The 14,390-nt window shown below is 40.5% G+C and overlaps 1 protein-coding gene across 1 annotated transcript in view; it reads right to left on the reverse strand.

The window, feature by feature from the left end:
- PHACTR2 (phosphatase and actin regulator 2) overlaps positions 1-4,571 on the reverse strand; it is a 64,357-nt gene extending 59,786 nt beyond the window's left edge. Inside the window, exon 1 of the mRNA XM_017870772.1 lies at positions 4,529-4,571. The gene's annotated coding sequence lies outside the window, so the exon portion shown is untranslated. The remainder of the gene's footprint in view (positions 1-4,528) is intronic.
- Between the last annotated feature and the right edge of the window lie 9,819 nt (positions 4,572-14,390).

A 14,390-nucleotide genomic window follows, 5' to 3' on the forward strand; every position in this document is an offset into this window, starting at 1 on the left:
GTGACAATAAGTGGCCCAAGTCAACACGTCTCACGGGAGCTAAGGAAAAAGAAAACTCAAAACGTAGTTATCAGCTTAAAGTAAAATGAGAGATAAAGCACAAACAGGAAAAGGAGCACGAGGGTGTTTGAAGGGGGTCACCTCCTTCTAGTAAACAGGTGTAGTGGGGATATACTATAGTTAAAGGAAGGAAAGATAGAAAGAGAAAATCATGTATGACCAAAAGGCAAGTGATAAAAGTCCACAGTGGGAGAAAAGGAAAGGATGGTACACAGGCAAAACCACTTCCACACCCTCATGTCAAAAGCTAAGGGAAAAGATGGAGGGAAAAAAGCAGAGGTAAGCAGCAAACTTGTACTAGATCATAGACTTCCCTGGAGAGAAGACGAATCACTGAACTTTTAGGTTGAAGGTATGTCTGTATGTAAAAAAGAGAACCTAAAAGGAAAAATAATAACTGGGAGAGTATGGGACATGATGGGATGGGGTCAAACTCAGGGTAGCTAGAGGGATTTTTAAAGTCTATCTGGCTGACTGAATAAAGGGCTTGATGGACAGGCACTGTCAAGATCAGAGGCAAGGTCAAGAAGATCAAGGCAAAGAACGAATCTTCACTGGCAGCAGAAAGAAGGTTGTTACCAAGAACAGCAGCTTCTAGTCTCTCAGACTGAAATTCTCCAGATAATTGCTTTTGGGAAAATTACAGAAAACTATTTTCTCCAGCCCTCAGCTGAAAAGGGGAATGTCTCCATTTACCACTGACATCCTCAGGAACCTTCAACCATTAGATAATTTCTACAGTTCTAGATAGGGACGATGCAAAAGCTGGCAAGTGAAATCTAGTAGTTTATGACTTCTCAAACATTAAGCCTATTATTGTATTATGTTAGGTTAAAAAAAAGTTTTGTTCTTTTATATTTTAAAACTTAGTTTCCACTGCAAAAGTTAAATAACAAGATCAGAGAGTCAGATTTCTGAGAAGTATATGTCGGCCCAAGAAATTATAATCTATGAGGCAAATAGTTTCACAGATTAGGCAGAATAAAAATCATTTCTTTAAACTGACTCTTGCTACCTGGTTTTTAGAAAGAGCAAATTCTTTTTCTACCTACAAATTTTAATTAGGAAAAAAAGACAGGCTTTGAATCTTCACCTTTAAACCCATGAACAGTTTCAATCATAAAATTTTCCATTTTGTACTTTCTTTAAAATATTTCTAAATAAATGATGCCTAATAAGTGCATTGGCCCATCCCATAAAGCTGATGGCCCAGTGTTAAGCTTTCAATGGGTGTATTATTTCTCTATTGCCTTCAGAGACATTGGACAGGGGCTTAATTTTGATATTGCAAGTCTACCTTTAAGTTTCAAAAGTTAGAAATATGCATTTTTAACTCTTAAAAGTCTCAAACAGGAAATAAGTAGCTTCAAAATAATAGAAAAACAGGGAAAACATAAAATTCATTCATAAAGTAGAGTAAGAAAAGTTTGACAGGTCAGAAATTGAAGTAAAATACCTAAAATAGCGAGGGCTTAAGAAAATGCTACTATTCACTCCAGAGTTCCCTATTTTCTTTGAATCGGGAGAAAAACAGGAAAGCATTTTCCAGCTCCACTCTGGAATGATTCAGATGCTGGAAAAAGCATGTCATTTTGATTTACAAATAGTGAATGCCGAAAAATGTTAAGTCCTTTGCAAGGAACATACATCAGGAAAACAGCTGTATTATTATTTCAATTTCAATTTCAATTCTAAATTAATAGCATTTTATTTGTTCCCATAAAAGTACAATAATAACACTTTATTATTATAGTAAATGTGAGGTGAAGGGAGGCATGAGATAAATCAACAATGTTGCAACAAAATGTCCTTTAATTTTAAATTTAATAGTGGAAGCGATGAAAATGATTAGATATTATTTATTTGGAGAAATAACCAATGTTAGTGTCTTCTTTTGAGGGTCAGTACCAGTTTCTATCTGATCTTTGTCTTTTCTGAACAAAGTTCCTCCTTGGGAGGATAGAGAAAAAAAGCGAAGATCAGAGATAGGGGAAAAAATTAGAAATAATCATTGCTAGGGAAAGATTCAGAGAAATGAAAAGAGAACAATACTGCAAAATTACTTGAGAGAAGGCAGAAAGCAGGTTAGTTTAGTTTGCCTGTTCATGCTTTATTGATTGTACATTTCAGTGTTATTATAGAGTGCAAAGGACAAGAGGTATGTGTGCCTTCTCTCTTCTGCTTTATTGGTAGTCTTAAGAAACAAAATAGCATGAACCAAGCTAAAACTTTGCATTTACTCAAACACATGAGTTTCATGTGAATAGAAAGACTGAAGCTCAAGAATAGAGAAGAGAAGGAGCCATAAGCACTTGTATCTCATCTGTATCGGCCTCGGATGTACCTTTGCAGAGTTTTAGGTTTAGAATGACATATGGTGACGGATTCACCAGGAAAGTCACTAGAATTTTGTAATACTTCAGATTCTCTGCAGCTCACAAAGGCATCACCAATGGGAGCAAGGCTCTTGGAATGCAATAATCACTGCTTTACCTTACAAAGACCATGATCATTTTAAATTTCAAAAGAAAACAAAAGAAAGACCAAAGAATGAAGGACCAAAATATTTAAAATGTATGATTAATTTCCTCACCTTGATCAGGCAATTCCTTAAGAACTCCCCTTCTTATCAGCTCCTCTCTACTTTGTCGTGTGGATATCTTCCTTTCTAATACTTTCAAAAAGAACAAGCACAAGTAAGAATCAAGTCATTCCTTAAGATAATTATGAAAAACATTCCAAGTAGAATTGAGCACAATTTATTCTGCTCACATGAGGGCTCAAACTCGTTTTCTTAGTTGCTTAACAAAACACATGATCAGAGTTGAATCAACACAGCTATGACAAGAGCAAATGGCTGCAGCTCATGATCTGAAGTCCAGCTGCCATCCCTGGTCTTTCAAATGGCCACCTTTGGCCTGGCTTCCAGACATATTATTCCATGCCAGCTAGAGAGCATAAAGGCTGCNTCACCTTTAAACCCATGAACAGTTTCAATCATAAAATTTTCCATTTTGTACTTTCTTTAAAATATTTCTAAATAAATGATGCCTAATAAGTGCATTGGCCCATCCCATAAAGCTGATGGCCCAGTGTTAAGCTTTCAATGGGTGTATTATTTCTCTATTGCCTTCAGAGACATTGGACAGGGGCTTAATTTTGATATTGCAAGTCTACCTTTAAGTTTCAAAAGTTAGAAATATGCATTTTAACTCTTAAAAGTCTCAAACAGGAAATAAGTAGCTTCAAAATAATAGAAAACAGGGAAAACATAAAATTCATTCATAAAGTAGAGTAAGAAAAGTTTGACAGGTCAGAAATTGAAGTAAAATACCTAAAATAGCGAGGGCTTAAGAAAATGCTACTATTCACTCCAGAGTTCCCTATTTTCTTTGAATCGGGAGAAAACAGGAAAGCATTTTCCAGCTCCACTCTGGAATGATTCAGATGCTGGAAAAGCATGTCATTTTGATTTACAAATAGTGAATGCCGAAAATGTTAAGTCCTTTGCAAGGAACATACATCAGGAAAACAGCTGTATTATTATTTCAATTTCAATTTCAATTCTAAATTAATAGCATTTTATTTGTTCCCATAAAAGTACAATAATAACACTTTATTATTATAGTAAATGTGAGGTGAAGGGAGGCATGAGATAAATCAACAATGTTGCAACAAAATGTCCTTTAATTTTAAATTTAATAGTGGAAGCGATGAAAATGATTAGATATTATTTATTTGGAGAAATAACCAATGTTAGTGTCTTCTTTTGAGGGTCAGTACCAGTTTCTATCTGATCTTTGTCTTTTCTGAACAAAGTTCCTCCTTGGGAGGATAGAGAAAAAAAGCGAAGATCAGAGATAGGGGAAAAAATTAGAAATAATCATTGCTAGGGAAAGATTCAGAGAAATGAAAAGAGAACAATACTGCAAAATTACTTGAGAGAAGGCAGAAAGCAGGTTAGTTTAGTTTGCCTGTTCATGCTTTATTGATTGTACATTTCAGTGTTATTATAGAGTGCAAAGGACAAGAGGTATGTGTGCCTTCTCTCTTCTGCTTTATTGGTAGTCTTAAGAAACAAAATAGCATGAACCAAGCTAAAACTTTGCATTTACTCAAACACATGAGTTTCATGTGAATAGAAAGACTGAAGCTCAAGAATAGAGAAGAGAAGGAGCCATAAGCACTTGTATCTCATCTGTATCGGCCTCGGATGTACCTTTGCAGAGTTTTAGGTTTAGAATGACATATGGTGACGGATTCACCAGGAAAGTCACTAGAATTTTGTAATACTTCAGATTCTCTGCAGCTCACAAAGGCATCACCAATGGGAGCAAGGCTCTTGGAATGCAATAATCACTGCTTTACCTTACAAAGACCATGATCATTTTAAATTTCAAAAGAAAACAAAAGAAAGACCAAAGAATGAAGGACCAAAATATTTAAAATGTATGATTAATTTCCTCACCTTGATCAGGCAATTCCTTAAGAACTCCCCTTCTTATCAGCTCCTCTCTACTTTGTCGTGTGGATATCTTCCTTTCTAATACTTTCAAAAGAACAAGCACAAGTAAGAATCAAGTCATTCCTTAAGATAATTATGAAAACATTCCAAGTAGAATTGAGCACAATTTATTCTGCTCACATGAGGGCTCAAACTCGTTTTCTTAGTTGCTTAACAAAACACATGATCAGAGTTGAATCAACACAGCTATGACAAGAGCAAATGGCTGCAGCTCATGATCTGAAGTCCAGCTGCCATCCCTGGTCTTTCAAATGGCCACCTTTGGCCTGGCTTCCAGACATATTATTCCATGCCAGCTAGAGAGCATAAAGGCTGCTTCTAACGTTGAAGCTAGAAATGTCGCATTCTAAAACATACGATTCTATGGATATGCAGTGTATGTAGAAGATATGTATGCTTACATTAAAAAAAAACCATAAACATTCAGTAAATATTCTGGGTAACCCATTTGTATTCCAGGAAAATGAATTATTTTCTAGTGTTTTCTCTCTCACTCCATCTATTACAAAAGCCCAACACATCATATTTCTATAACTCTTTCTCCTGCATTCTCACTAATTCTGGAGAGTTCTGGTATATTACCTGACAATCCCCAGGTCTTAGGAGGATGGAGAAGGCAATTAAGAATAATCAGCTTTCAGCCAGGAACAGTGGCTCATGCCTGTAATCCTAGCACTTTGGGGGGCTGAGGTGGGTGGATCACCTGAGGTCAGGAGTTCGAGACCAGCCTGGCCAACATGGCAAAACCCCATCTCCAAAAAATACAAATATTAGCTGGGCATAGGGGTGGGCACCTGTAACCCCAGCTATTCAGGAGGCTGAGGCAGGAAAACCATTTGAACCCAGGAGGCAGAGGCTGCGGTGAGCCAAGATTCCGCCATTGCACTCTAGCCTGGGCGACAAGAGCGAAACTCCATCTCAGAAAAAAAAATAATAACAATAATAATCAGTTTTCACAGACATGTAAAGTCATGGGGATCTTAATATTGATTCTTTCTTCTTCTGGAAGAAATGTAAATTCCTGGTAGCACTTCGAACTGGGGCTTGGGAGCTTAGCAGTGTTCTCCTTGAGTGTGTATAGTATTAAATCCTGTGCTCTACATGTCCATGCAACTGCAAAGTCCATTCCTCACTTTCAGGGGCCAAGAAGGTGCGTAAAATTAACACGTGGTCATGTCATCTACTAATCCTGAGTGAACATTTCCCAAAGTGTGTTCTGCAGAACTCTATTTCCTCCAAACCCTCTGTTCAAAAATGTACTTCGACACAGCAGCGAAGGGCCAGATAAGGAGTCTAGAGCACTTTGAAGAGCAGGAAAGCTACACTGTTAGAGAACAGGCAGCTACAGTAGCATGAGATTTCTGACGCTCCCCGATTCCTGCTCCTGGCCTTATAATCTGCAAATCCTGGAACTACTCTAGACAACATCATTTCAACTAAACTAAAGCCATTACCCCAAACCAGGCTCTGACACATCCAAAGGGAGCAAGTGATAACACTAAGAAGACATTTGTGATAACACTAAGAACATGTTTGCTCAGAGGTTCCAGGGCCTCAAGCAAGGACACTGATAGGAGACAGGGTGGGAGGATGTGCCCTGGGCAGCCAGCTTTGTAGTAAGTACATGAAAGTCTTCCATAAGTGTTTGCTAATTGCATGCACCACAGAATAGCGACACTTAGTTTCTCGAAGAACCTGGATTTTTTTTCCTTTCTGATAACTAGAAATTGTGTATTCCTTTTTAAATCCTGGTTGCTAGAAAGATCAGAGTAAAACTGGATATCTGACACAGACTTCATATGACAATTCATGGATGGAATCTGTTTCCTCCTTCTCTAAAACCTGACTTTATATTTTATGTACAATATATAAGCTCTTTACTGTAAGTTTTGTCAAACTTTTTTTGGATAGAATCAGAACAGAAACAAACAGGAAAATGAGTGAATGAATGAATATATGGTCAAAAGAAGGACAATGAACAGCTTATGGGTTTAAAAGGAGACATACACAGAAGGCTTCCCGCCCTTTCTTTAGATTCCTCACTCACTCCATTCTTCCCGTGCCTTCCAGAAGCAAGTAACAACAGCTCACTTAAAGGTTAGTGATTTTAGTGAAAAAAGTTAACCAGGCAAAGAGTTTTTTTGTTTGTTTGTTTTTTGTTGTTTTTAACTGGGAGTTCTATTATGTAAAAAGAGTGCTGTTATTTAAATACACTTTCAATTTGTTCAGCCTCTGGTCCAAAAGGAGAGAACTCTTATCAATGCAGGAAGCCAAAGAACACCCACAATGACAGGTGGGACACTGCTGGGATTTTGCAGGTGCTTTAGAAGGACGTTGACCACTGTAGCCTCCCAGGGATTGTAAAACCCATTCATGCTTGACTCGGCTCTGAGGAGTGGCAGGATTCTGTAGACCTCCTCCAACAGTTGTCTTGGACTCCATTCCTGGGGACAGGCCCAGAGATTCACGGCTGTTCTGCCCTAAACTTAAGGATGAAGGTAGCAACTTCAAGAGCAAGTGCCTCTGGCCTAGGGATCAGGCCACATTCTCGCAAATCAAATGGACAGCCAATTCAGAATTCAATCATTGTGGCTGTCTTCCTAATCGGCCCTTTGCTCATAAGAAACAAAACTTTTACTTGTTTGCTGCTTCTTTAAAATTACCCAAAACACCAAATGGCTACCAGGAGTCCTGGATTCTAGTCCTTGAATTCCTACAACTAGTTGAGTGACCCTGGGCAGTCACTTTGAGTTCCTGGGCCTCTAATCCATTATCTGTAAAATAAGGGACAAAATTCAAGGATCGCTAAGGACAATTCATAAAGCTCAAATGCTGTGTGATCCTGTATCATTAATTGAGGTTGTCTGTAATCTCTGCTTTGGGCACCTTTCAAAAACGTTCATTCTTGCACTAAAAAATCATCTGATAGCCTGGAACATACCGTGTTTCTTATTCTGCCTTTCCATTATGGATCCCGGAGGTTTCTTTAGTTTTAGTTTTGAGTTTTCTTTTGCTTAAATTCTAATTTAGTCTAAGCTAAAATTCCCCTTTCTTCCTTGTAAACTAAAATTCCCCTTTTCTTCCTTGTAAACCCTGGAGCTTTGAAGCAGCAGCCTTGGCTTCCTGCCAAGAATCAAAACCAACAGCTTTGTTCTTTTGCTCTAATTCCTATAAACAGGCTCTGATAGGAAAATGCCGTTGGCTATTTGTTTGGTCTTTGGCTGAGAGCATGTTTAACACACAATGCAGATACCTGTGTACAGGGCCAATGAGAACAAACTGCAGGCGACTGAGCACGGAAAGTATGTTGCTGGGGCACAACATTCCAACCACCGCTCTCACAGCAGTACAAGTATCTCATTCTTCACCTTTTAAAATATTTGCCTCTTGTTTATATAGTGCCTGCATGTTTGCAGAGCACATTCACTGGACACTTTTCCATGGGCTCAGAGGGAGTTTGCATTGCAATGAATCTGAGAGGTCATTCTAGTCCAACACACTGCACAAAGTAGGGGCTATCTCAGAATACTCCTGAGATGTGCTCACCTGCTTAAAATCATTCAGAGGGAAGATGCTCACTTTAAGGCATAGCCCACTTCAGTGTCAATCACCCTCATTTTGAGGAAGGTAATCCAGAGAATGAGTCAAATCGCACGCCCTGTAACTTCTGCAGATCAGTCTAACCCAAGCTCTCTGTAGCTGTGGACTAGAGTCAGTTGTTTGTGAGCAGAAAACGGCATCCGTCGGCTCCAGGTCATCACTGAGAGCCTGCTGTTACTGCAGCCTGCTCGAATCTGATCCCAAGTATCCCACCAGCTGCTCTTTGACTTTGAAGCTCACACCAGTCTATGCACAGAAATCTATGCACCGATCTATGCACCACAGCTACAGCATAACCAAGATACTACCAGAGAAGACGCTAGTGGGGCACGGGTCGCTGAATGTAGCTGAATACAGTAGCTAAGGTGTCTCCATGAAAAGTATTACCACCAGTCGAGTAAATAAATGGCCCATGGCCTGTCACTTTTATCCCAGTTGGAAAAGCATAAGAGCTTTTTTATACCAAGATCAAACAAAGCCATGATTTCTGCATCACTCTGCATTGGGCTAATTGACGTTTTGACAGTTCAATTCTGATAACAACAGTGCACACTCTAATTCTCTCTGGGAAGTGAAGGAAGCACTGCCCTGCATTTTTCTGACTTCATGCTTATACTCTGCTAATCTTCCCAAAACTTCCCAAGGCTGCCCATCTCACTTCCAATAATCTCTGAACTCACCGCAGCACCTTAGGCTGTCCCTCCTATCATGTGCCTGGCTCCTAAACACTCCCTTCTGGCTTTCGGCTTCAATTCCTTGGGGCCCCGCTGCTTCTCCCCTGAGGCGTGGCCCCTGCATGGTGGCCTCTGTCCTTCCCAGGAGGCCATCTCCCCAGACACCTGCTAGACTCACTCCATCTTGTCCCACAAGTCTCTGCTCAAAGGTCACCTTAGTAGAAGTCCCTTCCCTGAACTTCTGTTATAGAATGGTTATTCCCCTTCCCAGCTTTATCTCTTCTTTTCGGGCAAAACCCATCATCACCTCTTAACATATGGAAGTATCATCTCGTTGAGAACCAAAATTCTGTTTTGCTTACTGCTGTGTCCCCAGCGTTTACTTACAGGCTGTTGGCTTTGTAAAAATATGTGTATTTGTTGAATAAAATAAAAGAAAATAAGCTAATCATGACAACGGTATTGTTTCTGCCCCTTCCCAGTCCTCGATTTGGGAGAAAGGCTTGTGGCAAAACCCTGAGGGACAAGAATCTTCTGTCTTCTCCCTCCTTAATTCTTGGCTGGGCCAGTCCTAGGGAAAAAATTCTCAACGTTCTGTCCTATGGATGATCTGAAAAAGTCTCTGTATGCACTGAGGAAGGGAGCTCACAGTGTGTAGATGACAAACACCAGCAACTAGCAGGGTGAAGTACACGACTGGGCTCTTCATAAATTAGAAATAATTTATGATGTCCTTCTGGGCATGGAGAGGTAGCTGTGGAGCTGCACTCAGGAAAAGAGGTTGGAGCGTATGTCGCTGGCTTTTTTCTGCAGATACTTGGCCGGGATTTCATATTACTCTGGAAATATCTGTGAGAGTAAATCTTGTAGTCAACAAGTCACTTGTGTTTTTCTTTGGTGAGGAAAGAGAGTCCTAATTCTCAATTCTAACACCATTTAATGACTGGGCAAAATAGAAGAGCAAATAGAACACTATTAAATAAGCGTGCCATGTTATCTTCTCAGTTCTGAGTACTGAATGGCCTCACTGTAAAACTGTGACAGAAACACACAAAACCACTTGTCTCGTGTTGAAAGTGTTCTACAAGAGCCTGGCTCGGCTTTGCCCCTCTTCAACAGCAGTTGCAGAAAACAGAATGTCAGAAAACGGTCTGCTTTTAAAAAGATCTTCACTAAGGCAGAGCTAAGTCATTTAAAGAAACAACCATCTCAGTGCCACCCAACAGGACATTTGCAAAAACCTTCCAAAACATCCCAAGAATGTACGCCAGAGATACAAAGCCAACATCCCCACCTAAAAACACTCAGGGGTCTGGCGATTTTTTTGTTTATCTGCTCCAACCACTCCCCTACTAAAGAATTCTACAGTCTGTGGAACAAGTTGGACTTGGAACAGCAGCCAAGCTTTATAACCGGTCCCAGCGAAAGATTTTTCCCGTCACTTTCCTTCCATCTCTTTTTTGGAAGCCTAGCATTAAAGTCAAACTTCTTGCCATTTCCTAAACATCTCTTGCAGTTCTTCAGCTCCATTCCTTCACGTATTGTTCCTTCTTCCTAGAATTTAGACTGTTTCCCTATCACTCTCCAGTGAAATCTACCCTAAAATTTTAAGTCCTCTTCACACAGTAGAGATGCATGGAGATCTCACTATCCTGATGGGCTAGAACTTTGTGTTCCAAAAGCACTTTTAACTAACTTCTCTGTGCCTCAACTTCCTCATTTGCAAAATGGAGAGATAGTAACTACTTTTCTGGTTCTTTTGGAGACTAAACAGGTTAAACCAAGTAAAATACTTAGACCAGTACCTAGGATCTAGAAAGCATTCAATACATATTAGCTATTAACTATTATTTCTGTTATAGCACTTACTAAGTTGTTCATTACTAAATTCATGTGTATGCGACTGCATATTCACATGATTCTGGTCTAAGCCTTCTGAGGGATGTTGTGCTTATCATTTCATTCCCATAATGCCGAAAGTAATATATCACACAGAGTAGACATTGGGGACCTAAGTGTCTTTTTGAGGGGGAAGGAGGGAAGGCATGTCTAGCATCCTTTTCTACTTTTAGAAATGACCCTCTTGACATTTTTCCTTTGGGAAACCACATTCCCCCTCTCTTAGTCCGTGTCATTTGTATAAGGTTAACCTCATCCCTGGGCACTAGGCTCTTGGGTTCCTGGGCTTATCCAATCAGAGCCCGGTATCTCCCTGGCACTGGTGACTGGGTCAGAGAGGGACACATGCTTGAGTTGCAGAAATAAGATCCAGGCCCAAAAAATGTGCTGGAACAATAGGAAAGCAAGGCTTTCTCTTTCTTCTGGAGCTGTTAAAACCAGATAAATAAGAGCAAGAGTGGCTAGCGGCCACCTTGCCTCCACAAGAGAAGAGTTGAAGTTAACAACAACAACAACAAAAGCCAATAGAGAGGAAATACAGACTCAAAAGAGGAAGTGAGACAGGTTCCTAATGAGATAGCTTGTAAGCACCTGGATCCAACCATGCCTGAAGGTTGTCTGCCCCTGGATTTTTCAGTTACATGAGCCAGTAAGTTCTCTATTTGATTAAGCGTATTATGATTCATCAGCAGTGAAGAGCCCTGACTAATCAAAAAGGTATCAAATAAATTTTTTTTTTTTTGAGACGGAGTTTCACTCTTTGCCTAGGCTGGAGTGCAGTGGTGGTGTGATCTCGGCTCACTGCAATCTCCATCTCCCAGGTTTAAGCAATTCTCCTGCTTCAGCCTCCCAAGTAGCTGGGATTACAGGCACCCACCACCACGCCCAGCTAATTTTTTTTTTTGTATTTTTGGTAGAGACGGGGTTTCACCATGTACGCCAGGCTGGTCTCGAACTCCTGACCTCAGGTGATCCACCTGCCTCAGCCTCCCAAAGTACTTGGATTACAGGCATGAGCCACCACGCCCAGCCTCAAATAAATGTTTTTAAATTGAATTTTCTTCCACTACTCACCACAGATTCTCTAGGTTTTTGAGGACAGAAAAATGAAAGGAGAACTAATATAGCCCCACTTTTACCCACTCAGGAGTTTGAAACTTGGTCAGGACTTAAGAAAGAGGAAGATGAAGAGACCTGTGTTCCTTCCTCCTCTTGGGAAATTACTGTCACAACTTCGCCCAGAAATCTGATAGTAATCATCTATTTCTTATGTGCTTGGAGAACATTTTCCTTTTATTTTCTACCCCATCCCTAAAAGATAAGCTAAGCAATTGTTATTATTATTATTATTCAGTTTTTTTTTTTTTCAGATGGAGTCTCGCTTTGTCACCTAAGCTGGAGTGCAGTGGGGCCATCTTGGCTCATTGTAACCTCTGCCTCCCAGGTTCAAGTGATTCTCCTGCCTCAGCCTCCTGAGTAGCTGGGATTACAGGCGTGTGCCACCATGCCTGGCTAATTTTTGTATTTTTAGTAGAGATGGTGTTTCGCCATGTTGGCCAGGCTGGTCTCGAACTCCTGACTCATTCTCCTGCCTCAGCCTCCTGAGTAGCTGGGATTACAGGCGTGTACCACCATGCCTGGCTAAGTTTTGTATTTTTAGTAAAGATGGGGTTTTTGCCATGTTGGCTCGGATGGTCTCAAACTCCTGACTCATTCTCCTGCCTCAGCCTCCTGAGTAGCTGGGAATACAGGCATGTGCCACCATGCCTGGCTAATTTTTGTATTTTTAGTAGAGATGGGTTTTGCCATGTTGGCCAGGCTGGTCTCGAACTCCTGACCTCAAGTGATCCGCCTGCCTCAGCCTCCCAAAGTGCTGGGATTACAGGCTTGAGCCACTGTGCTGGGCTAAGCAGTTATTTTTATTTTCCTCCTCAGATAAGGGTATTGAGACTTAGAGAGGCTAAATACATTTTCCAGTCACACAGTAAGAACCTGGTTGAACCCAGGTGTGTCTAACCAAAAGACTACTGCTTTGTATTCTCCAATCTGAGTTGATAATTCCAAAGATTCCAACTTTCCCATCAGAGGTACGCTGCTTTCTGATTTTTCTTAAGAAAGCAGACAGCAGAACAACTTTTTAAAGTTAATTTTAAATGGGTATTTTTTACATGGTAGCACATTCTCACAGAGTTCAAATTATAAAAGGATACAGTGCAAATTCTCACTCTTGCCCTGCCTCCCAACTATTAGACTTGAACCTCAGCCTTATTCCACAAGCAATTCGCCACTGTGATTAGTGTCTCCTGTATCCTTCCAGACATGCTTGAACAAATATTCATTTTATTTTTTCCTTTTTTGTTTTTTACATAAAACGTAGGATATTTTGTAATGGTTGTTTTGTTTTTGTAAAAGTATCAGAAGTGTGTGAACCACAGCAACTCCATCTTGAATAGAGGCTGGGTAAAATGAGGCTAAGACCTACTGGGCAGCATTCCCAGATGGTTAGGGCATTCCAAATCACAGGATCAAATAGGAGGTCAGCACAAGATACAGGTCATAAAGACCTTGATGATAAAACAGGTTGCAATAAAGAAGCTGGCTAAAATCCACCAAAACCAAGATAGCCACAAGAGTGACCTCTGTTCGTCCTCACTGCTACACTCCCACCAGCACTATGACAGTTTGCAAATGCCATGGCAATGCTAGGAAATTACCCTATATGGTCTAAAAAGGAGAGGCATGAGCAATCCACCCCTTGTTTCGCATGTAATCATGACATAACCATAAAAACGGCAACCAGCAGCCCTCAGGGCTGCTCTGTCTATGGAGTAGCCATTCTCTTATTCCTTTACTTTCTTAATAAACTTGCTTTCACTTTGCTTTATGGACTCCCCCTGAATTCTTTCTTGTGCAAGATCCAAGAACCCTGTCTTGGGGTCTGGATCAGGACCCATTTCCCGAAACAAAAGTATGTAATAGTTTATAAATTTCAGGTAGTTGAGGTCACAGATAAGACTGAGGTGGGAGAGGGAAGTGGTGATTGTGTTTGACCTGTGCAAACAGCAGAAGCCAAAATCACCGTTGTTTCCAGAGGAGGCAAGCTGGGAGTGGCCATGGGAGCTCAGCCCATGGGGACCTATGGTTCTTATTCCTAAGGGATAAAGGTCCAGGATTCAAACAATGAGTAAGTCCTCAATCCCAGAAGGGCCAGGAAGTACAAGCAATCTCAGGAGAGTAATTAGAAACCAGGATTTGAGTGCTACGTGTAACACCGCCTGTCCTTCCTCTTCACTCGGGCTCTCGCAAACTCATGAGAAACACAAATGCCTAAGACAGGTGTTTTTCAATTCATCTAGTTCAAAGAAAAGCTTGCGTGTTTCCATTTCCTGTTTCTTTACAGTAAAAGATGGTAAACCTAAGACACAGTGACATCACAGAAGGGACCAATGTTTGAAATACGAATAATGATAATCATCCCTAGAGAAATTACATTCTAACCCCATACCAAAAAGAACAGGCTAGAGAACTGATTTTAAAGTGAGTCTCGCGGTGGCTCACACCTATAATCCCAGCACTTTGGGAGGCTGAGGCGGGTGGATCATGAGGTCAGGAGGTCGAGACCATCCTGGCAA

This window comes from Rhinopithecus bieti, unplaced genomic scaffold (genome assembly GCF_001698545.2).
Source record: "Rhinopithecus bieti isolate Rb0 unplaced genomic scaffold, ASM169854v2 scaffold_1063, whole genome shotgun sequence".
NCBI lineage: Eukaryota > Metazoa > Chordata > Mammalia > Primates > Cercopithecidae > Rhinopithecus > Rhinopithecus bieti.